Source organism: Bubalus bubalis, chromosome X (assembly GCF_019923935.1).
Source record: "Bubalus bubalis isolate 160015118507 breed Murrah chromosome X, NDDB_SH_1, whole genome shotgun sequence".
NCBI lineage: Eukaryota > Metazoa > Chordata > Mammalia > Artiodactyla > Bovidae > Bubalus > Bubalus bubalis.
This window is the reverse complement of record NC_059181.1, coordinates 64,385,800-64,392,524: the sequence shown is the minus strand read 5'-3', so window position 1 is coordinate 64,392,524 and position 6,725 is coordinate 64,385,800.

Genomic DNA, 6,725 nt, shown 5'->3' with positions numbered 1-6,725 from the left:
GACGGGCCTACTGGAGGTGTTCTTCATTGAGGTCTAAATGGATGTGGCACGGTCCAATGTTCTTTTAACAATTATGAGACTCATGATGAGGTTGTCGGTGGATAGCTGGGAGGGAACTTGGTTGGATGGGAGGAAAGGGAAAGACTGAGGCTGAGGGTGTGGTGGGGAATGCTACTCACTGAATTCCTACTTCAGGAGCCCAAGTACCTAGTCTCAGTGCCCTAAGACCACAGGAACACCATCCTATTCAAGGTTGATGACAGGGGCTGGTTGGGAGCATTCTTGGAAAAAAAGACTGATCCAGACCCTTCTACAGCCTCCTCACCTTGTACATCCAAGTCTAAAAGGTTGCCCTCGCCACATGGCACATGCTTCACCAACTCAAGAGCCACCCCTCTTACTCTCTAGCCCCTATCCAGTTGATGCATTAAGGCTACTCCTTTGCCTTTTTGCCCAAGGCAGTAGGTATGACCCAAGAAGGAGCCTATGACCTGGGAGCTCAGATTTCTCTTGAAAATTGCAAAAGCTACAGACCATTAAACTGAGATTCTAGATGACTTGAAATCCCTCAGACAGTTGCACAACCCCTACTTCCATGCCTGGGACACTCTGAGCAGGTCTAAATGTCCCCTAACTCTCGCCTCCCTGGCCCACACTGTATGGGGACAGCTTGTTTCTGTGGGCTGGCTTCTCCATCTTAGAGACATAGATCATGCCTGGGCTCAATAAGGTCAACCTTTGAGGATATAGCTGTTGCCCTTAGATTAACTGCTGAGGAGGCAGTGGCTTTAGAAGAATTCCAAGTGACAAAACTGGAGCATTGAACTGGATCCCAGCCTTGAGCTGTGGGGGAGGGGAGGGCGGGCTATGGCGCTGGTGTGCAATCCAGCCCTGTCCTCATGTTGACACAATCCAAGAGTCTAGAGACTCCTCTACCCACATTTCAGACTCCCGGAGACATTCTTCCATGGACATTGTGAAAACTAATCAGCTTTTTAGGACTAGCATGGGGCCCATCCCTTAGCAAATGCTTCCGAAGGAGCCCACCAAGAGAAGCAAGGTAATGGATCCAGCATTCCCTGAGCATCTGCTCTGGGTCAGGCACTCTGCTAGGCACCAGGAGCATAAGTTAAAGTTAGTACCTTTGAAGGGGTCCCCCATCTACATGGAGAAAGGCATCAACAAATTACATAAAACAGTATTTCCTATAACACAGGGGAGCATCCTATTCGATCCCAGAACAGGAAACAGCTCCATCTGCCTGGGAAGTCTGGGGAAGGCTTCCTAGTATTGAACTAGTTCATTTGTTTGTTTTATATCTCACAAGTAATAAATACATGATCCAATCTCTTTGTGAAAAGTAGAAACTCTACAGATAAGGCCAAAATACCCTTTGACCAGCTCTCTCCCTCAATCCTGATTGCCTCTTGCCCTCCACAGAGGTAGCAACTGCTTATCTGTTTGTGGTGTATCCTCCATGGCCTTGCTGTATGTCTTTACACAGAGACTTTACCCACAGAAACAATTGGGTTTAAAAACAAGAGCAGAGTCAACCAAGGAAAAAATGAGTGAGGGGAAAAGCTGTTATGTAAGTGCATGTTTATGAAAGGGGCTGCACATGCTACAAAACAGGAGTTCAGCAAGCAGGGTCACAGGGCCAGAGCAGGTTTGTGAGCAGGCAGGGCTCAAAGGGCCTTCTAGGCCAAGCTGAGAGCGTGACTTTCCCCTTGGTACCACCAATCCTGTGGTTTGTGGAGTCTCTCTGGAAATTTGTAAGAAAGCAAAGACTTAACCAACTTTGATTTTTAGAATGATCCTGCTGAAGGTGGATGGCTGGATTCATTTAAGGCTGTGAACAGGGAAACATGGGGTCCTAGGAGTCGGGGGGTGGGGCAGGATGAGGGTGTGGGGTGGTAATTGTTTATTGCTGGAGAAGGGCCATGATGGAATGTGTGTGTGTGTGTGTGCGTGCGCGCACTCGCACACTAAGTCGCTTCAGTCATGGCCAACTCTTTGCAACCCTATGGACCATATGCTGCCAGGCTCCTCTGTCCATGGGGGCGGGGGAGGGGACATCAAAGAGTACCTTCGGGGGAGGGCAGGGAAGCCTCTGCCCCTGCCCTGCCATTTTATGTTTAGGCCTCTCACAACAAGACCAGGCACATTCTTCTCTCTCTCCAGGAGATTCCAGAGCCAACACCAGGTCTCACCCTGGGCCATGCCCTGGGGGTTAGAAAACGAGGCTCCCAGATGCACACAGGTAAAGCAATATTGCCTACCCACAAGGAGCTTGTAGCCTGGGAGCAGATGGGGATGTGTAAGCAAGAGTGCCTCCTAGAGTTCAGGAGCTGAGCTGCTCCCTGGGGACAAATGAGGGGGATTCTGTTCCTATTCTCAATGAACTCACAGTCCAGTGGCAGAGGCGGGCATGGCCTCAAAGGGTGAACTATATTTCCATAAGCCATCAATTCTGGTGGGAGAGTAAGGAGAGGGCATGACCTCCAGGCACAAGGAACAATTAGTTCAGCTCAGTCGCTCAGTCATGTCCGACTCTTTGCAACCCCATGGACTGCAGCACGCCAGGCTTCCCTATCCATCACCAACTCCGGGAGCTTACTCAAACTCATGTCCATTGAGTTGGTGATGCCATCCAACCATCTCATCCTCTGTCGTCCCCTTCTCCTCCCACCTTCAATCTTTCCCAGCATCAAGGTCTTTTCCAATGAGTCAGTTCTTCGCATCAGCTGACCAAAATATTGGAGCTTCAGCATCAGTCCTTCCAATGAATATTCAGGACTGATTTCCTTGAGGATGGACTGGTTGGATCTCCTTGCTGTCCAAGGGACTCTCAAGACTCTTCTCCAACACCATAGTTCAAAAGCATAAATTCTTCAGTGCTCAGCTTTCTTTATAGCCCAACTTTCACATCCATACATGACTACTGGAAAAACCATAGCTTTGAGTAGATGAACCTTTGTTGGCAAAGTAATGTCTCTGTCTTCTAATATGTTGTCTAGGTTGGCCATAACTTTTCTTCCAAGGAGCAAACATCTTTTAATTTCATGGCTGCAGTCACCATCTGCAGTGATTTTGGAGCCCCCCAAAATAAAGTCTATCACTGTTTCCGTTGTTTCCCCATCTATTTGCCATGAACTGATGGGACCAGATGCCATGATCATTGTTTTCTGAATGCTGAGTTTTAAGCCAACTTTTTCACTCTCCTCTTTCACTTTCATCACAAGGCTCTTTAGGTCTTTGCTTTCTGCCATAAGTGTGGTGTCATCTGCATATCTGAAGTTATTGATATTTCTCCCGGCAATCTTGATTTCAGCTTGTGCTTCATCCAGCCCAGCATTCCTAATGATGGACTCTGCATATAAGTTAAATAAACAGAGTGACAATATACAGCTTTGAAGTACTCCTTTCCTGATTTGGAACCTGTCTGTTTGTTCCATGTCCAGCTCTAACTGTTGCTTCTTAACCTGCATACAGATTTCTCAAGGGACAATTAGAGCTCAAATTAAAAGATAAAATCAGAACATGGTGTAAACCAGAAAGAAATGTTATGAAGCCCATGGCTTTTTCAGTAAAATTCAGCAGCTTGACTTCCTTGAAGGGCAGAGGACTGAGAGAAGGTAAGTTGGAATCAGACCTTGTAGTCGTTTCTACTTTATTCCACGGGTGAGGGAAGTATCATTCCACAAACATGGACTGAGCACCTACTGTGTACCAGGCACACACAAAACAGTGGGGAATAGGCAATGAGCTCATTGCCCTTGCTTGAAGTTTAGCAAGGAGATCAACAACAGTTAAATAATTTTGCAGATCATTAAAACCACGAATTATGAGAAGTGACACAAGAAAAGGTACAGGTGCTATGAAAGAGTATAATAAGGGACTTAATTTCTTTTTTAAAATTTTTATTGAAATATAATTGACTTATAATCTGTTAATTTCAGTTGTACAGCAAAGTAATTCAGTTATATATATATGCTATGCTATGCTAAGTCACTTCAGTCGTGTCCGACTCTGTGCGACCCCATAGACGGCAGCCCACCAGGCTCGCAGGTCCCTGGGATTCTCCAGGCAAGAACACTGGAGTGGGTTGCCATTTCCTTCTCCAATGCATGAAAGTGAAGTCACTCAGTCGTGTCCGACTCCTAGCGACCCCATGGACTGCAGCCTACCAGGCTCCTCCGTCCATGGGATTTTCCAGGCAAGAGTACTGGAGTGGGGTACCATTATATATATATATATATATATATATATATATACATTTCAGATTCTTTCCCCCTATAAAGTTATTACAAGATACTGAGTAGAATTCCTGTGCCATATTGTAGGTTTTTGTTGGTTATCCATTTTACACATAGTAGTGTGTATATGTTAGTCCCAAACCCCTAATTTATCCCTGCCCCTCTTTCCCGTTTGTTTTCAACAGTCTGTGGGTCTGTTTCTATTTTGTAAATAAGTTCATTTGCATAATTTTTTTCAGATTTCACATTTAAGTGATATCATATGATATTTGTCTTTATCTGTCTGACTTACTTCACTTAGTATAATAATTTCTAGGTCCATCCATGTTGCTGCAAATGGGGAACTTAATTTCAACTGCAGTATCCAAGAGGGCTTCTGAAGGTTTTGAATGAAGGAGTGTTGTGGTCAAAGTGTGCATGAGGAAAATGAAGGGTACATGACCAATTGAAATTATGATGATGCTAGAAAGCTGTTACAATGATCCAAACAAAAAAGTAACAGACAGGAAATTAGCCTATGATGAAAAGTAGCATTTCAATGGGGAGTTGTTGTTCAATGAGTATAGAGCTTCACTTTTGTAAAATCAGAAACATTATAGAAATCTGTTGCACAACATTGTAATAACACTACTAATCTGCACACTTAAAAATGGTTAAGATGGAAATTCCCTGGTGGTCCAGACTTGGCATTTTCGCTGCTGTGGACCCAGATTCAATCCTGGGAACTAAGGGAAGTAAGATCCCATAAGCTGCATGGTGCAGCCAAAAAAAAGGAGGGAGGGGGGTTAAGATGGTCAATCTTTCTGTGTTTCTTCCCACAATTTTTAAGTTAGTATTTCCAAGTAGAGAGAAAATGAGGAAACATTCAATAAATTATTTGGGACAACTGGATACATTATCTCATACTTAACACCACAATGAATTCCAGATAGACAAAGATTTAAAACAAAAAAATGAAACTATAAAAATACTAGAAGAAAATATGAAGGGATTTAAAAAGAAAATTTGATATGAAGAGACTTTTCCAAGAATGACACAAAACCCCTACATTGTAAAAAAAAAAAAAAAAAAAGTGTATGGCAAAAAAAGAAAAAGAAACATTAAAAGGTAAATTAAAAGATAAACAATAAACCTGAGAAAATATCTGCAACTCATAATGAAAATGAAAACTCTTACAAATCAAAGCACCAAAGACCACCAGTTCAGTTCAGTCGCTCAGTTGTGTCTGACTCTTTGCGACCCCATGAATCGCAGCACACCAGGCCTCCCTGTCCATCACCAACTCCCGGAGTTCACTCAGACTCAAGTCCATCGAGTCAGTGATGCCATCCAGCCATCTCATCCTCTGTCGTCCCCTTCTCCTCCTGCCCCCAATCCCTCCCAGCATCAGAGTCTTTTCCAATGAGTCAACTCTTCACATGAGGTGGCCAAAGTACTGGAGCTTCAGCTTTAGCATCATTCCTTCCCAGGGCTGATCTTCAGAGTGGACTGGTTGGATCTCCTTGCATTCCAAGGGACTCTCAAGAGTCTTCTCCAACACCACAGTTCAAAAGCATCAATTCTTCGGCGCTCAGCCTTCTTCACAGTCCAACTCTCACATCCATACATGACCACAGGAAAAACCATAGCCTTGACTAGACGGACCTTTGTTGGCAAAGTAATGTCTCTGCTTTTCAATATGCTATCTAGGTTGGACATAACTTTCCTTCCAAGGAGTAAGTGTCTTTTAATTTCGTGGCTACAGTCACCATCTGCAGTGATTTTGGAGCCCAGAAAAATAAAGTCTGACACTGTTTCCACTGTTTCCCCATCTATTTCCCATGAAGTGATGGGACAGGATGCCATGATCTTCGTTTTCTGAATGTTGAGCCTTAAGCCAACTTTTTCACTCTCCACTTTCACTTTCATCAAGAGGCTTTTTAGTTCCTCATCACTTTCTGCCATAAGGGTGGTGTCATCTGCATATCTGAGGTTATTGATATTTCTCCCGGCAATCTTGATTCCAGCTTGTGTTTCTTCCAGTCCAGCGTTTCTCATGATGTACTCTGCATAGAAGTTAAATAAGCAGGGTGACAATATATAGCCTTGACGTACTCCTTTTCCTATTTGGAACCAGTCTGTTGTTCCATGTCCATTTCTAACTGTTGCTTCCTGACCTGAATACAGATTTCTCAAGAGGCAGATCAGGTGGTCTGGTATTCCCATCTCTTTCAGAATTTTCCACAGTTTATTGTGATCCACACAGTCAAATGCTTTGGCATAGACAATAAAGCAGAAATAGATGTTTTTCTGGAACTCTCTTGCTTTTTCCATGATCTAGCGGATGTTGGCAGTTTGATCTCTGGTTCCTCTGCCTTTTCTAAAACCAGCTTGAACATCAGGAAGTTCACGGTTCACATATTGCTGAAGCCTGGCTTGGAGAATTTTGAGCATTACTTTACTAGCATGTGAGATGAGTGCAATTGTGCA